General features: G+C 40.8%; 1 pseudogene across 3 annotated transcripts in view; it reads left to right on the top strand.

The window, feature by feature from the left end:
* CCDC162P (coiled-coil domain containing 162, pseudogene) overlaps positions 1–19095 on the top strand; it is a 150664-nt pseudogene that overhangs the window by 18679 nt on the left and 112890 nt on the right. For all 3 annotated transcript variants that reach the window (XR_009495807.1, XR_003036370.2, XR_003036369.2), the window contains exons 5-9: positions 8031–8223; positions 10007–10134; positions 16071–16271; positions 16984–17105; positions 18543–18771. The product of XR_009495807.1 is annotated as a coiled-coil domain containing 162, pseudogene, transcript variant X3 (transcript). The remainder of the gene's footprint in view (positions 1–8030; positions 8224–10006; positions 10135–16070; positions 16272–16983; positions 17106–18542; positions 18772–19095) is intronic.

The raw sequence follows: 19095 nt of genomic DNA, 5'->3' as shown, positions 1-19095 counted from the left end.
AGCCACCGGGGAGGCGCCAGGGTGGGGGCGGGGGTGGGGGGCAACTCACAAACTGGAGAACAGTTAAACCAAAGAAGTTCTCATGCTGCTGTGAAAGTTCTAAGCCACACAACAGACTTCCCAACCTGGGGATTTGGAAAAGGGACTGAGTATCCCCAGGGAATCTGACTCTGAAGGTCAGCAGGATTTGATTACAGAACTTCCAAGGACTGGAGAAACAGAAACTCTTGGAGGGCACAAACAAAATCTTGCGCATACATGACCCAGGAGAAAGGAGCAGTGACCCCACAAGAGACTGAGCCAAACTTGCCTGTGTATGCTTGGGAGTTTCTGGCAGAGATATTGTTCAACAGTAGCCTGGAATGGGGTCAAGGGCACTGACTGCAACAGTCCTGGGAGTCCCAGCATGCTGGAATAAGTCTTTTTGAAGGAGGTTGCCGTTGTCCCTACCATAGTCTAGCCTCAGGCCAAACTACAGGGAGGGAACACAGCTCCTCCCATCTGCAGAAAATTGGATTAAAGATTTACTGAGCATGGCCTTGCTCACCAGAACAAGACCCAGTTTTCCCCCAGTTAGTCCTCCCCAGTCAGGAAGCTTGCACAAGCCTCTTATCCTCATCCATCACAGGGGAGACAGAATGAAAACCACAATCACAGAAAACTAACCAAGCTGATCACATGGACCACAACCTTGCCTAACTCAATGAAACTATGAGCCATGCTGTGTAGGGTCACCCAAGATGGACAGGACATGGAGAGTTCTGACAAAATGTGGTCCACTGGAGAAGGGAATGGCAAACCACTCCAGCATTCTTGCCTTGAGAACCCCATGAACAGTATGAAAAGGCAAAAAGATATGACACTGAAAGATGAGCCCCCTAGGTCAGTAGTTGTCCAATATGCTACTAGAGAAGAGCAGAGAAATAGCTCCAGAAGGAATGAAGAGGCTGAGCCAAAGCGGAAACAGTGCCCAGTTGTGGATGTGTCTGGTGGTGAAAGTAAGTCTGATGCTATTAAGAACTATATTGCATAGGAACCTGGAATGTTAGGTCCATGAATCAAGGTAAATTGGAAGTGATCAAACAGGAGATGGCAAGAGTGAACATTGACATTTTAGGAATCAGTGAACTAAAATGGACCAGAACAGATGAATTTAATTCAAATGACCATTATGTCTACTACTGTGGGAATAATCCCTTAGAAGAAATGGAATAGCCCTCATAGTCAACAAAAGAGTTCAAAATGCAGTACTTGGATGCAATCTCAAAAACAACAAAATGATCTTGGTTTGTTTCAAAGACAAACCATTCAATATCACAGTAATCCAAGTCTATGCACCAACTAATAATGCCGAAGAAGCTGAAGTTGAATGGTTCTATGAAGATCTACAAGACCTCCTAGAACTAACACCAAAAAAGAGATATTCTTTTCATCACAGGGGACTAGAATGCAAAAGTAGGAAGTCAAGAGATACCTGGAGTGACAAGTAAGTTTGGCCTTGGAGTACAAATCGAAGCAGGACAAAGACTAACGGAGTTTTACCCAGAGAAGGTGCTGGTCATAGCAAACACCCTCTTCCAAAAACACAAGAGACAACTCTACACATGGACATCACCAGATGGTCAACACCGAAATCAAACTGATTATATACTTTGTAGCCTAAGTAGAGAATCTCTATCAGATCAGATCAGTTGCTCAGTCATGTCCGACTCTTTGCGACCCCATGAATTGTAGCACGCCAGGCCTCCCTGTCCAACACCAACGCCCGGAGTTCACTGAGACTCACCTCCATTGAGTCAGTGATGCCATCCAGCCATCTCATCCTCTGTCGTCCCCTTCTCCTCCTGCCCCCAATCCCTCCCAGCATCAGAGTCTTTTCCAATGAGTCAACTCTTCGCATGAGGTGGCCAAAGTACTGGAGTTTCAGCTTTAGCATCATTCCTTCCAAAGAACACACAGGACTGATCTCCTTTAGGATGGACTGGTTGTATCTCCTTGCAGTCCAAGGGACTCTCAAGAGTCTTCTCCAACACCACAGTTCAAAAGCATCAAATCCTTGGTGCTCAGCCTTCTTCACAGTCCAATTCTCACATCCATACATGACCACAGGAAAAACCATGTTTTTTTCCTATATAGAATCTCTATACAGTCAGCAAAAACAGGACTGGGAGCTGACTGTGGCTCAAATCATGAACTCCTTATTGCAAAATTCAGAATTATTTGAAGAATGTAGTGAAAACTACTAGGCCATTCAGATATGACCTAAATCAAATCCCTTATGATTATACAGTGGAAGTGATAAACAGATTCAACGGATTAGATCTGGTAAACAGAGTGCCTGAAGAATTATGGACAGAGGTTCATAACATTGTACAGGAGGCAGTGATCAAAACCATTCCCAAGAAAAAGAAATGCAAAAAGGCAAAATGATTGTTTGAGGAGGCCTTACAAATAGCTGAGAAAAGAGAAGTGAAAGACAAAGGAGAAAAGGAAAGACATACCCATCTGAATGCAGAGATCCAGAGAATAGAGGGAGACATAAGAAAGTCTTTTTAAGTTAACAATGCAAAGAAATAGAGGGAAACAATAGAATGGGAAGAACTAGAGATCTCTTCAAGAAAATTAGAGATAACAAGGGAATATTTCATGCAAGATAGGCACAATAAAGGACAGAAACAGAATGGACCTAATAGAAGCAGAAGATATTAATAAGAGGTGGCAAGAATACACAGAAGAACTATACCAAAAAGGTCTTAATGAACCACAATGGTGTGATCACTCACCTAGAGCCAGACATCCTGGAGTGTGAAGTCAAGAGGGCCTTAGGAAGCATCACTACAAACAAAGCTAGTGGAGGTGATGGAATTCCAGCTGAACTATTTCAAATCTTAAAAGCAGATGCTGTGAAAGTGCTGCACTCACTATGCCAGCAAATTTGGAAAACTCAGCAGTGGCCACAGGACTGGAAAAGGTCAGTTTTCATTCTAATCCCAAAGAAGGGCAATACCAAAGAATGTTCAAACTACCATACAGTTTCACTCATTTCACATGGTAGCAAAGTAATGTTCAAATACCATCAAGCTAGGCTTCAAAAGTGTAGGAACATAGAACTTCCAGATGTACAAGCTGGACTTAAAAAAGGCAGAGGAACCAGAGATCAAATTGCCAATATCTTGAATCATAGAAAAAGCAAGGGAATAAACAAAAAAAAAAAATCTGCTTCATTGACTACGCTAAAACCTTTGCCTATGTGGATTACAACAAACTGTGGAAAATTCTGAAAGAGATGGGAATACCAGACTACCTTACCTGCCTCCTGAGAAACCTGTATGCAAGTCAAGAAGCAACAGTTAGAACCAGACATGGAACAACAGACTGGTTCCAAACTGGGAAAGGAGTATATCAAGGCTGTATATTGTCACCCCTGCTTATTTAACTTACATGTAGAGTACATCATGTGAAATACCAGGCTAGATAAATCACAAGCTGGAATCAAGATTGCCGGGAGAAATATCAATAACCTCAGATATGCAGATGATACCATGCTTGTGGCAGAAAGCAAAGAGGAATTAAAGAGCCTCTTGATGAAGGTGAAAAAGGAGACTGAAAAAGCTGGCTTAAAACTCAACATTCAAGAAACTAAGATCATGGCATCCAGTTTCATCACTTCATGGCAAATAAATGGGGAAACAATGAAAATAGTGACAGACTTTATTTTCTTGGGTTCCAAAATCACTGTGGAAGGTGACTGCAGCCACGAAATTAGAAGATACTTGCTTCTTAGAAGAGAAGTTATGACAAGCCTAGACAGCATATTAAAAAGCAGAGACATTACTTTGCCTACAAAGGTCTGTATAGTCAAAGCTATGGTTTTCCAATAGCCATGTATGGATGTGAGAACTGGACAATAGAAAAGCCTGAATGTGGAAGAATTGATGTCTTCAAATTGTGGTGCTGGAGAAGACTCTTGAGAGTCCCTTGGATAGCAAGGAGATTAAGGTAGTCAATCCTAAAGGAAATCAGTTCTGAATATTCATTGGAAGGACTGATGCTGAAGCTGAAGTCCCATACTTTGGCCACCTGATGTGAAGAACTGACTCATGGAAAAGACCCTGATGCTGAGAAAGACTAAAGGCAGGAGGAGAAGGGGATGGCAGAGAATAAGATGGTTGGATGGCCTCACCAACTCAATGGACATGAGTTTCAGCAAACTCTGGGAGATAGTGAAGGACAGGGAAGCCTGGTTTGTTGCAGTCCATAAGGTCGCAAAGAGTTGGACATGACTGAGCAACTGAACACCAGATGTCTGGCAATTCCACAAAGAAAGAATACGTAGTCTGTGCAAAGGACCTGTGGCCAGAGAAGCACGGTACCCAGAGGAAATCAAAAGAATACATGAATGGCTGGGACACAGTAATCCAGGTGGAAAGTGGTACCAAAAAAAAGTAACCCAAGGTTTTTCAACGTTGGCATTATTGACATTTTGGGCCTGATAATTCTTTATTGTGAGAGACTGTCTTGTGCACTGTGGAATATTTGGAAGCATCCCTGGCCTCTACCCACTAGATGCCAGTAGCACCTCCCCTAAGTTATAATAACCAAAAAAGTCTCCAGACATGGCCAAATGTCCTCTGAGGGCAAAAATCACATTTGGTTCAAAACCACTGGAAAGAGATAGGCAGGGAGCAGACCATGCAGGTCCTTTTATGGAGTTTTGTTTTGTACTATGAGCAATGGGAAGCCTTTAGAGGCTTTAGATGTTAAAGGGGAGAATGGATAACATAATCTAAGCTCCATTTCTAAAAGATCCTCTGCTAGTAGTGAATAAAATGGAGGGGAGAAAAAGCCCATGCCAGAAGGAAAGTGGACAGACCATTTAACAGGCTAAACCAGTTTAGAAGCTGCTGGACTAGTTCTAGTGCCAGATGGTGACAGCTTGGACTAGGGTGGTGGGTGGTGTCATTGCAGTTGGATGGATTTGAGACATAGGAAGTAAAATCAACAGGACTTAGTGATAGATTGGACATGTAGGGTGAGATAGAAAGAGATATCTGGAATGATTCGTGCTAGAGGAAGTAGATGGGTGGTGGTGATGTTTACTAAGTGGGGAAGCTGGAGGTGGCTTAGGTTCATGGGGGAGAGCACATGATTTGATCATGTTAAATTTGAGGGGCTTTTGAGATGCCCAGGAACAGATGTTAAATAGATAATTGGATATGTGGGTCTGGAATTCTAGGAGGTCTGGATTGGGATATAAACTGGGGAGCAAATTGTCTAAAGATGGTTATCTCAGCTGTGAAAGTGTACAATCTCCAAGTGAAGGACTATTGGAAGAAAAGATGGAAGTCCTAGGAGCTTGAGTGTGGGCCACTATTTGATGACCTGATAAAGAAGAAATGGCTGAAAAATTGGTGATAGCAAGGAAAATGTGGAGTCCCAGAAAGCCAATGCAGAAAGTGGGTCAATAAGCAGGGAATGCTAAACCATGTCCAATCTTCCTGAGAGAGTACATAAAGATGACTATAGAAAGTCTGCTGGATGGTCATTGTTGGTCTTTGTAAAATTGGTTCGGGTGGCTTGATGGAGACAGGAGCTAGATGGGTGAGGAGTAGGAGGTAAGGAGAAGGAGACAGATGATGTTTTAGGAGGGGTTGGACTGTGAGAAGGAGGGCCATAAAGTGGAACCTGGGGAAGGGTATGAGGATATTTTAAAATAAGAGGGCCAGGAGCATGTATCAGTGTCAGTTGGGAAATCTTTGGTTGAGATGAATTAGATGTCCAAGGAGAAGAGATGCTTCAGAGCAGGAGGGAATGACCTTAGTGAAGGGGAGTGTAATAGGCCCCTACAGTGCAGAGGGAGCAGTAGAGGGGGTGGCAAGCATGGTGGGTTTGTGTGTGAATGGAGAAGTGGAGGGGCATCAGCTGAGACTGAGGGAGGGCTGGACATTGGGAGTGGGGAACAGGGTAGGGGAGTTTGAAATTATGAGAGTTATGATGAGAATAATGATTCCCAGGAAGCAATAGGCCCTTGGTCATCTAAAAATAAAATTATGATTGGACTAACTCAAAACTTGTGTTAGTTTCCTAGGGTTGCCATAACAAAGTACCACAAAGTGAGTGGCTCACAACAGCTGGGAGAGAAATTTATTCTCTTACGATTCTGGAAACAGTCCAAAATCAAGGTGTCAGCAGGACCATGCTGTCTCTGAAGGCCCCAGGGGAAAATCCTCATTACCTCTCGGGCTTCTGGTAGTTGTCAGCAATCCTTGGTGTTCTTGGCTTGTAGATGCATTACTCCAGTCTCTGCCTCTGTCTTCATGTGGCCTTCTCTCCTATGTGTCTGTTTCCAGATTTCCTCTTTTTATATGAACACCAGTCATTGGACTGAGGCTCACCTTAATCCAGTATGACCCCATCTTAACTTATGTACATCTCTAAAGACTATTTCCAAATAAGGCCACATTCACAAGTTTCAAGTGGACATGAATTTTAGGAGGACACCAAGTCATGAGATTGTGTTAATGCATTTTAGAAGTATTTATAAGATTAAGAGAAATAGCTGATTATAGATCTCAAGGGCCTCATATACATGTGAGGCCATACATACACATATGGTATCATATGCAACAAACCTTTTAGTGTCTCCACTGTCCCCGTGTGATAGATGAAGAAATGGAGTCTAAAGTCTAAGTGACTTGCTTAAAGTGAGGTCCTGGCAGAGTGCATGCGTGCTCAATCGCTTCAATCATGTCAGAATCTTTGTGACCTAAATGCTGTAGCCTGCCAGGCTCCTCTGTCCATGGGATTCTCCAAGCAAGAATACTGGAGTGGCCATGGATGGGAATGGCAGCCCACTCAAGTATTCTTGCCTGGAGAATCCCATGGACAGAGGAGCCTAGTGGGCTACAGTCCACAGGGTTGCTAAGAGTTGCACACGACTGAGCATACATGCATACATGATGATGAAGATGAATTTTCTATTCTTACTTAAAGCCCCAACCACCAAAGCCATGCTTTTAATCTGGGTATCATGTGGTACCTTATGCCACGTGGTGAGCCCTCAGAGAAGCAAGCAAATAATAAATTGTATTTCTTGTAAAAAAAAAAATGTTCTTTTCACTGAATTCACATTCTTCATTAAAAAATTTTTTTAAATCATGTATTTATTTTGTTCCCATTACTATTGGAGTCAGATATAAAAAATATTGCCAAGTGTGATAATGAGGAGTTTACCATATATGTTTTTTTTATTAGAATTTTATGGTTTCTAGTCTTACATTTAAGTCTTTAATCATTTTGAGTAAATTTTTATATATAATATAAAATAATGGTCCAGTTTAATACTTTTGCATGTGGCTGTTCATTTTTCCCAATAAGGAAAAAAGAACTAAAGAGATTGTCCTTATCTTATTGTATATTAATGCCTCTTTTGTGGCAAATTAATTGGCCATATATGTGTTGGTTTATTTCTTGGCTCTATATTCTGTTTCATTTATCCAATTTTTTTATGACAATGTCATACTGTTTTGATTACTATAGCTTTCTAATATAGTTTGAAATCTGTTGTGGGCGGGGGGGAGGAATACTGGAATGGATTGCCATGCCCTCCTCCAGGGGATCTTTCCAACCCAGGAATCGAACCCATGTCTCTTACACCTCCTGCAATGGTAGGCAGGTTCTTTTACCACTAGCACCACCTGGGAAGCCCCAGAACCTAAACACAGGCACTCTGGCTTCAGAGACCACCTTTATCCCTTGGCTCTATGGTCTACCTTTTCCCAGATAATCCTGAATTAATTATAAAATTTAATCAACTGGTTAATCTATCCATCTTAGGAACTACTCTTCCCTGACATCTTTGTTGTTATCTTTTTCCCTACATATAGCTAGCTCTTTATACATTCATCATGTCTGCAGCTCCATGCTGACAGCCCTGGGTGGGAACAGAAGCCTGCCATTTTGTCCATTTGAGCGGGCAAAATATTGCTCTCCCTGTTCTGGTAACTTCCAGGCTTGGCTTTCTTTCCCAGGTCCAGAGCATCCAATTCATGGAGTTCTCAGAAGTGGAGAACCAGGATGACTACTACAGTATGGATGCTGGTTACATCCACACCCAGGACCAGCAAGGAGTGTATGTCATGTATGATGCAGCCTTGAGTGATCTGAAGGACCTAGAGACAGAACTGCTGCTTGTGGCCAGCCATTACATTGAGAGAGAAAAAGGTCAGAAGTCAGATTTTAAAAAATCAAGCAGACAAAAATCAACCTATCCAAACGAACAAAAAACGCTAAGGGCTCTATTTAACACCTCCCACCTCAAAATATAAACACATGTATAATAGTTTCGGAAAATTCAATAAGCATTTATACCTCCCCAACACACACCACTCTAGAAAAGATAAAGTTTTGTTTCCAGCTCAAGTCCCCCATTTGTTGGAAACTGTAACTTGGTTATAGTTCTTAGTATTGTTTAGACTCTACTTGTTGCCCAGTAGCATTTCTGCATTACGTACTAGGTGCAGGGCCCTGAGGGAAGCAAAGTAAGCAAGTGAAATTAATGACTTTTTTTTCTAAGTGACAAAAAAAGAAATGATTGACCTTGGGGAAACTGCAGTTAGAAGCAGAGATATTTCTGAGTTCCTAACAAAAAACCACCAGGATGCAAGAAGACCTGGCTAGGAAAATGTCAGACAAGCCCCAGAGGGAGAAAGCATTAGTCAGGGTAATCAAATAACCCATAATCTGTATTCTCTCTTTCTTTTGGCATCACTCAAATTTATCCAGTTATAGAAATCAATGAGGTAAGAATATTCCTTTTGGAATAATATGATGCCATTAGTATTCCATTTAGAAAGAAATTAGAGTTTCTAGATGAATTGCAACACCTAAAGGGAAATTTAGCAAGAGATTGTGCTATTTTGTAATATATGTAGACTTTAATTAAGGATAATTCATGTTCGTATTATTATAAAATGTTGCTCTACCTTTCAGATCCCAGACAGAATTAATTTAGTATTAGTTTGAATTCTTTGTTCTCCCTTTGCTACAGACCATTTGGGATCTAAATCATGGGATGCAGTGATGGCATCCAACATTCCAGGGCACCTAATTTCAACTTTTAGCTTTTATCTTTACTGGTGATCCTACATACCAATGCATCATTTTTGCTGATGTTAATTTATAACATGATGTGACTGTGTTTAGCTACTAAGAACTTACTTTGACTGAAATACTTAGTCACATGAGCACATCTCACTGAGCTAGAGAGTATACAGTCATTCATTGTGAAATGATTTCCCAACTGCTGCTGGAGAAATTCCTGACCAATGGCTTTCTGTTGTTCAGTACCCATCATATACTTGATAATCACTAAACCTGAAAATCCCTTACTTTTTAATATTTTATTCTGAAACAGACTGCTTATAATTTTAAGCAATAATAATGCTGACAATGAAAACTTACAGTACTTTAGTGGGAAAATATTTTAGCTGAATAATGGCAATGGTTACCCTTACTGATTTAAGTTAGTAATTAGCACAATTAAGAAATACCTTAGAAATTTCCCTGAAAATTTTTGACTTGGTTGGCATCAATTGATACAGCAGTTTAAACTAGGTTTGTTGTTAAACCACCAGGAACCTGTTTTTACAGAGGAGAAATGTATGTTTTGCTTTTAAATTACAGGTTTGAGGAGATTTTAGTAAATCTTTCTAAAACTAATTTAGTAAGTCTTTCTAAAACAGAATTTTGGTTTATATTTCTAAAATTAGTCTTTTAAAACTAAAAGTAAAAACAAAAACCTCTGTTGATCTAGAAGTCAGCAAGTATGAATTTAAGACCTACCTAGTCTTGCCCATGTCTCTTTAGCCGATTCTTAGGAATCCCAGTTATCCATTTAGTGTTTTCATTCCTGAGAGGGAGCTGACAATCTGAGGGCTCCATTTCTACTAAGAATACCTCTGTAGTGAGGCCTGTCTCTAATCATTTTCATCCTTTTCTCTCCCAGGTCACAAAGAGGGCAGCAAGTCACATATTGACCAGGACTGGGGATGGACCCATGCAGGTGTGGACAGATTTGCTGTGCTGTATGACATGTGGACTTGGGAAGCAACTCTTCTAGAAAGCAAGCGCCAGGTATTTTTGCCTAGAAAACAAAACACCTATTAAAAACATTCTTATAAAACCCAATATATTTTTTTAAACCCCATGGGTCTTTTAGGGCAACTCCCAATGAAGTGAATAAGTATTTTAAAAATCTTAGCTAGTTGTAAGTATATAATCAATTTTATGTTCTTTACTGTGGTTCTTTGTTACAAAAAACAAAATGTGAAGGATATGGCTTCAGCTTAAGGGAAATTTGTTAGAGGGCTGTATAATTTAGGCCCTTTAATGACGTGTATGCTTTTAGTGAGAATGTGTGATGATTCCATTCATGTTCATTGTGCTGTCAGGGACAGGCCTCACTTTGCCAAATGCAGACAAACCAACAGACCTTATTATGGTCTTTAGAAGGGTAGGCCACATGTGGGTGGGTGAGAGCAGTTGGGCAAGGATTTCCAGAAATGGAAATGACAGGATTTGAAGACTAGATGTTGGCATGAGAGAATGAGGGTGGAATTAAAATGACTTCCTCAGGCTCAGGGAAGAGGCTGTCAACTGAAACAGAATGAAAGAAGAGGGGCCTCTTTAGAGGGGAACATTTTTTTGAGTCTAGGACACAAGGCATGTGAGGAGAGTTTGCTAAAACCCAGGTGTGAATGTCTTCCCAGGTGGCACTAGTGGTAAAAAAATCTGTCTGCTAATGCAGGAGACCTGAGAGACATGGGTTCGATCCCTGGATCGGGAAGATCCCCTGGAGGAGAAGGCATGGCAACCCACTCCAGTATTCTTGCCTAGAGAATCTCATGAACAGAGGAGCCTGGCAGGCTACAGCCCATAGGGTCACAGAGTTGGACACAACTAAAGCAACTTAGCATATATGCATGAATGTTTTATGAGAGCTATAGGTTTGAAGTTCAGGAGCAGGTATGAGCTGAGATATAAAGGTGGAAGTCAAACCATAGTAATGTATCAAAATGAGTAGTAAAAGAGATGTCTGAAACGGGTCCCTGGGAACATTTACATTTAAGGGGAAGGTCATGGGACAAGAGTCCATGAGAGGAACAAGGAGTAGCCAAAGAGACTGCAGCAAAAAGAAAAAGATAACATTAGGAAAGCCCACAGAAAGAAAAGAATCTTAATTAGGAGAGGATGATTACCTGTGTAGAGAACAGCTGAAACATGAAGAAACGTGAGTCCTAACAACCAGACAGTGGGGTTAGCCATCAGGCAGTCATTGTTAGCTTTGTAGGACTCTCTCAAAGAGCCGCAGAGGTGGAAACCAGGTCACGGGGCAGTGTGATATGGTAAGAGGATGTGGACGGGGAAATGTTTTCTTTGAATTGTTTTTCTAGTAGAGGGTTTTACCATTTCATCTACCCTCTGGTCTGTTACTCATGGAGATGTAGACCATCCAGTTTTGGAAAACAACTGGCTAGACTTACAGGGTGCAAGCCGTAGCTTTGAAAATTGTTCCTCTTTCCAAAGACAACTGACCTCTAGAGTGTGCATCTGGACACTTGATCTGTCAATTAGAAGTTCACTGTGATCAACTGAGGAAATGGGAGATTTAGCCTCATAGTATAGAAACTGGAGAGGCTGCATTAAGTGTAAGTAATACAAAATCCTCAAACTCGACATGTTTATTGGTCCAGACGTGAGTTGTAGGCAGTACCCCTTTTATGTGCTTTCCCCACCTCTGTTTTCAGTTCTTCTAGGCCTCCTATGGAGGACTCGATGGTAGAGAAGAACAGAAAGGCAGAGAGTAATAAAGAAACAAACCAATTTCTCCTCACTTTGGCCTAGTGTTCATTCTGTGCTAAGTTACCAGGGGTGTCTACTAGTTTCTTCTATGGTACATGAAAATATTTTAACTTAAAACAACCATTGAAAATAATCTCCCTCCTTTCTACCCTGAGAATAAGTTCCCTATAGAAACTGATTTATCTATGCCAAAACCTGGAAAATGTAGCCTTCCAAATCAATTTCTGGAATTCCAGAAATTGTCAAAATTGCCAAATTCCAAAAATTGCCAAAATTTTAATTGATAAACCAGACTTTTATCTAGAATACAATTGATTTCCCCCAGTACTGATTCTACTGCTAAGTGTCTTCAGCTGTTTTTGATTGTTAACTATATTGGAATCACTAATGTTAAAAATTGCTCAAACACATTAGGTTGCCTTAAATCCTTCAAGTAACCATATTATATAAACTGCTCATAAAAATAGAGCTGGTATGAGTTTAGGTGGATTAAGAGACTCAGAAGCCAGGCATCAGCTGTGCCAGTTCCTAAGTGACATTTATACCAACTGCTAATTCTCTCCATAGCCACCAGAGGACACATTTTCAGGATAATTTGAATTAGTGTTTAGAGCACTAAGAAAAGGGAGGGGTGGGGGCAGAAAATTCTGTGACAAGATGTGTCTGTTACTGATTTTCTCTTTTACACTTTCATTTGACCTAAAGTACTATTTTTAAAAGTTTATAAATCCAAGAAATAAAAAGAGGCTCAGGTTAAAAAAAAATGTCTATAAACACAGTATGGTTTGAGATTATTCATTCTGGCTCTTTTCTATTTTCTCCAATATTTGATGCCTACCATCAGTGTGCACCACACATTATTTTGCCTGCAAGTTGGCCCTTGACATACACAGGTGACATTTGACAGGCTAGGAAGACTTCTTAGACAAATGCCAGTCCAGAGTTCAAATGGAAATGAGCCAGTTAGCAAACAGATAATAAATAGAACCTGTGAGGTGTAAAGATCACGGCCCTACCCCTGATGAGAAAGAATTCATAATAAAATTATGCAAAGGGCCATCTGAGAGCTTTTCAAGGTGGAGGGCAAAGCTTGAAAAAAGGCTTGTCAATTTAAAAAGAGCTGAATTTTTCTTCTCAACAACTGGGGGTGCCAGGTAAAATATGAGAATATTTGTGACATACTAAAAAAAAGTATTGGTTGTTTATCAGCAATTCAAATTTAATTAGATGACCTGTATTTTTATTTGTTAAACCTGGTAATTCTACCAACAACAAAGTGATAATGGCAATTTAGCACCTGCCTCTGCAACCTGGTATCACCAGATTGGAATCAGTAGCAAGAACCCTCCCCACAATCTTCCCCTGCCAAATAACCAAACAATAGGGCTCATTGTACAAAAGCAGGTCACAGCAATACAAATTCTATAAACCAGCTCCTGGGATTGCCCTGGTCCAGCCAAAAAGGTTTAAATTCATTGAGAATGATTTAGGGAAGTTACTGTTTCTTTCTTAATCTTCTCCTAGGCTATTGAGTGACAGCCTTCTTACCCCATCACTCCTTTGTTCCTGCTTTGTCGTCTGCTATTTAATAACTGAATGCTACTCTAAAGTAGAGAGCTCTGTGGATGGAATAAGGTCATTTAGATCACTCTGCTGGCTTCATTTTCCCTGAAGCTCACTTAAAGAAAAGGGATCTGCACCTTTCTTCATTTCACGCTCTGAGGTGTGTGAATTTTTAACTTGTGGAGCACACTCTGTGTCCTAAGCTTTTAGCTTCTTCTGGTGTTATCCTTTGTATACTAAGGTTGACCCAAGTTCCCGTGGACCAGTGTTTCCCAAAGTGCATCCTGCGAAACTGGTTGCTAAATAAAGTGCCCCAGGCTCTCCCTCCTTGAGCCTTAGCATTGAATAGCCTTCAGACACTGGACATCTATTGCTAAGGCAGTATTTGATTCCTAGGCTTCTATTGATTCTCAAGTGTTTGCCTTCTTGGGAGCCTCAGGAGTTATTATTGCAAGATGGAGACACTCCTGGCTTTTACTGCCACTTGGGTTCCTTTACTTCCTCCTGAGCTATTGCCATCTATATTCAAGCAGTGCTTACACCCTCTCAGTTCTTTCTGGTCTTTCATTCCTAGCTATGGACTCTACACAATGAAAGGTGCTCTTTATCTCCTTTTAGGAAATTCCTTAGTTAGTTAACAAATGGGCTGGCTCCCAGGCCTCAAACCACCAGGAAGACCACTACCCAAGGAAACAAAAAATGCTTTAATGCATCTCAAAGTGTGCTTGGCTATCAGGTTAGCAAAAATTGCAGACTCAACAATCCATTCCTTGCTGTCAACTAAATGAACTCACGGGGCACACCTGTGTCTTTGGTGCTACAGCCACCCTAGGAGCTGAGGCCTTTCAGAAACATGAAGCCTGCATTAGAGGAGTTGGTAAGAGAAGACTGAGGAGGGGCATGTTGAGCTGAAACTCTAGGGATGATGTTGGATTATATGGGCAGAGGAAAAGAATCCATTGCATTGTGAGGCTGGTGGGAGCAGAAGTTCAGAAGCTTTCAGCCAGAGTTGATTTTGTCCATCAGGTGATATAGACTCAGTGTTTAGGATCTAAAGGCTTTTCAGGGACCATTGGATATATGTGCTATCTGAGAGAAAGAAAATATGCATTACGTGGATATACGAAAAGGAAAATACAAAATAGATACCAATAAATGCTTAAATGACATGTCCATAAAATGTGAAAACTTTGAGTACTTAGAAACATCTCATTACATGTGAAAATAATTTATAGATCAGATTTTCTCACTTCATAAAAATCCTCAAGTACATACTACCCAGAAATCAGTCATCATTAATGAAATGTATTGCTCATAGCCAAACAATTTGAAAAGCAAAATTGTAAATATCATTTAACATTTTTACAAAAAAAAAATTGATTAGGATATGAGTTTTAATATATTTGATATAGTATGGGACAGGGTTTCCAAAAGTAAGTGTGTCTAAGGCCTATGAAAGTTTTAAAACAACCCCAAAAGAGTAACTACATTATTCAGAACTACTTGCATATCAGCTCTTAGGTATCTGTTTGCAGTCCAGTGAACTCTGAGGAGCTTTTTCTGATTAGCACTATGACTGCTGCTGCTGCTGCTAAGTTGCTTCAGTCGTGTCTGACTCTGTGCAACCCCATAGACGTCAGCCCACCAGGCTCCCCCATCCCTGGGATTCTCCAGGCAAGAACACTAGAGTGGGTTGCCATTTCTTTCTCCAATGCATGAAAGTGAAAAGTGAAAGTGAAGTCGCTCTGTCGTGCCCAACTCTTAGCAACTTCATGGACTGCAGCCTTCCAGGCTCCTCCGTCCATGGGATTTTCCAGGCAAGAGTACTGGAGTGGGGTGCCATTGCCTTCTCCAGCACTATGACTAATTATACGCACGTAAAATTTACACGCAGAACAGAAATTCCCTAAGTACATAAACAAATGTAAAAACAAAAGAAAGAGCATATCTTTCTGAGTTTCTTCAACAGTTAGTGTGGGGAAGCCTTCTTCAGTTTTTAGAAAAGACTTGTGAACTCCAGTAAAACAGAAGCTTCTTGGATGCTCTTAAGAGTTCTGTACATAGGCCCTTCCGAGTGGAGTCTGATCTGGAATAAATGCCTTTATATTTAGAGGGGACTTGCATCCTCCACTTGCCATTCTAACCCCTCCCCCACCATTTCTACATATGTGACACTTAAATAGGCAAGCTATTAAAGAGAAGGTGTCATAAATGGGGCTGATATAGAAGAGGGGTGGAGGCTACTTGCCTACCTTTGGTAATAGAATAAAATAGGGGGAAGAGAGTGGGTCTGTGGGGAAAGGTGTTGAAGATAAATGTATTTGATGAAGTGACACCGAATGCACTGTCTCATTGGAACTTATAATTATTAGATGTTGTATTATTCATGATATTACTCCCCTTTTATGTGTAGAGAGCAGAGGAAGCGGGGACAGAGGTGCAACGAGTGCTTTTTCCCTCGCCCTCCCTAACTTGGTGTGTGCTGCACTGGTGCTGCGGCTGCCCACCCCGGGCCAATACCCAGAGGTGCAGAGCTGTCTCTCTCCTATTGATGGTGGGGGACTTTCCAAAGCATGGAAATGGTTGGGAGCTCACCTCTCTTCCTTTGCTGGGCCCTGTCCCCTGACTATAAACCTTATTTACAGCTTCTTGACAGTTACTTTGAAGCCTACCAGCATGCATTGGACCCAGAGGAGAGATTTGCCTTAGCACAAGTGATCACAGACATCATGCACAGGTGCCCAAGGTTTGACTTCAGTCATCCTTACTTCATTAAGGCCTACCGAGAGGAATGCACCTGCCTGAGGCTTCACCTGCAGCTGGTGAGGGGCATCCTCAATCAGCACGTGAGTATATTTGGTTTTTTTTAAGATTCCATGTGGGAAGAGGATGGAAAACACAGGTCAAAACTGAAAACTGTATTTTCCTTTCAGTACCAATTCAGAATCTGGGTTTCCTAGGACAGCATGCACACAATGTTTATTTGTAAGCTTATTTTCATTGTTGAATTCCAAGCATATCTACAGTCTTAAAGGGAGGTTTCCAATCCTAATTACATTTAATGATCCACAAAGAATTGACAACCTATTTTCATTCAATCACAGTTTATCTATTGTGAAAGGACTAAGCCTACCCCTTTGTAAGACATTAAATGTGTAAAATTATATTTGTTTTTCAAAAGGTTGCAACTATTTCTAGAACACTACAGGAAATGGTCACAGTCTATGATTTCCAGGGAAAAGCTAATACAGTTCCTTAGGCCTGCTTAGAACTTTTTCCTTGTAGTCAATTATTTTACAGAAAGAAGTTTTCTTGTGCCTCTTAAGATTGCCTAAAGCTGGTTGCCTTTGCTTTTCCTGACCGATCCTTGCCTCAGACTAAAAAACAACCATGTCTCTGTGTGAGGGAATCCCTAAAACTCATGTCTGGGTGAAATTTAGTCAAATAATGAAGATACACAAAGGGCTGATGTTCTGTTCTTCTCATGCCAAGGCTCATAACTCACATCCATGGGAAAGTTTAACTTTTCTAATTTTAACTTTTATGTGACATTTCTAGATAGAGTGTCAGCGTGAGTATGTCCAGAGGCTTTGGCAAAAAGGCCATCCAGATGCTAGCAATACATTTGGACTTCCCCTTAACATAATTTGCAAACAACTCATTTTCATCAACAATAGCTGGTAAGTTAGTGTTGTCTTCAGACATTTTACATTTAATTTCTGGATAATTTAAGGGTATGCTGTTAAGTACACTACTGTTCTACAAAGCACCACTCGAGTATTTGGTGATGAGAGAAGTAAATATAAAAGGCATAGAAGAGGGATTCCTTTGTGAACTCAATATTGATTCACTTTGCAAATAAGGAACAGGAGGCCAGAATTTACACTTATGCCCCTGGGTGCACAATCTTCATTCCCATGAGAAGTCCTAAAAAACCCAGTTGCTCTTAGAATGCTGTCAAAGGATTTATTAGAGGTGCCATACAAGTCAACATATATGAAACATGGATGTTTTCTAGCAAGTGTCAGCAGAAAGGTTTCTGCAGACTTATCTTGTGACCCCCCCACCCCACCCCTTTAAGTAGTAGATTGACATCACCCAGAGAGAGTACATAAGGTCACCTCCTTGATATGTAGTGTGATTCACCCTCACCATGCCTTTCCAGACTTTGAGGGTACAGAGGAACCAAGAAGCTGGTGACAAGCTCCAAGCTGGTCTGGAGCTTTACTTCTATGTAGGTACAGAAAGGCCCTTGACTTGACTGATACTATATCCTTTATTTCCAAAGGAATAACCCACAGACAAGTGTTTTATTGTTTCTGCCCTCATTCATTTATAAAATACAACATTTTTATGGCGAACATGAATAATTCCGGTAGTTGTATACAGAACTTAAAAACCGTCTTCATTATCATTTTGGGAAGAAAAAGGGATAAAGAATCAGGTGAAAAATAGAAATAATCATGGAAGGTATTTATTTAATATTTAGACACTTTGAAGTCATCTTGTTCTCAAATATTTGGCTAATGAAATGTTGACAGGTTTTCCATATACGATTTTAGATTTTTTTTTTTTTTCTATTTTGTTGAGATACAATTGACATACAGCACTGTATAAATTTGAGCTTGTCAGGTGGCAAGCGTGGTAAAGAACCTACTTGCCAAAGCGGGAGACATAAGAGATACATGTTCGGTCCCTGAGTCGGGAAGATCCTGGAGGAAAGCATGGCAACTCACTCCATTATTCTTGCCTGGAGAATCCCATAGTGGGCTACAGTCCATAGAGTTGCTAAGAGTCGGACACAACTGAAGCAGCTTAGCACCCATGCATATATAAATTTAAGGTGTACAGCATAACGATGTGACATACAATGAATCTTATTCTTACTGGCTTTTAGAGTAAACTATGTCTTAAAAAAAGTTCACATTAAAGCAAAAAGCATGTTGTGTAACCTGATGGGCTCCCTGGACAGCCTCTAAGGCCCTGTTGAGCTTCCAGTTTTTTATAATACCCTGAATTGTAAGAGTGTTTTATTGGTCTTGAAAAATATAAGATCTGGAAACAGATTAAGTTCTTCATCGTGTAAAATTTGTCATTAATTGTTTCTTTTCATTAAGCTCGGCTTTGAAAAACATTTATCTGCTGGAGTTCCACCCTTCCCTGGGCCTGGCTTCCTGTATCCCCAGCGCCCTCGAGCACCTCCTCAGGGAGGCCCGCCACACTTGCAGGCCCACATCAGCCAGTGCCCTCACCCTGCTGGAGAGACGTGTGCTACAGCTGGCCCTGGATGTGTGGCTCACCCCAGCCAAGCCCGAGTCCTGGTACAGTGCACAGCTCCAGAAAGATGTAGGTTCTCTGAAGGGGTTAGGTGGGTCCTTGGCAAAGAGAATGTTTCCTCCCAGATGTTACTACTTAGCTTTGTTTTTGTTTGGCTCTATTCCCCTCCTGTTTGGCCAGAGATAGATCATAGTCCTACGGCTTGCCAACATTTTTATGGCTTTTTTTGTTCATTTTGGTCAATGTTTCCAGTTTATCGGGGCGCTGCTACAGTTATCATTTAAAGGGAAATGTACTCAAGTAGGGGGAAAGTATTTTCTGGATCGTTATAGTTTAGCAATATATATTTTTTAATTAATTTTTTTTTCTTTCTAAGACTCTTCCTAAAATGTA

The sequence above is a fragment of the Bos taurus genome, chromosome 9, assembly GCF_002263795.3.
Source record: "Bos taurus isolate L1 Dominette 01449 registration number 42190680 breed Hereford chromosome 9, ARS-UCD2.0, whole genome shotgun sequence".
Lineage (NCBI taxonomy): Eukaryota > Metazoa > Chordata > Mammalia > Artiodactyla > Bovidae > Bos > Bos taurus.
Note: the sequence above shows the minus strand (reverse complement) of the source record. Positions and strands in the feature narration are given on the sequence as shown.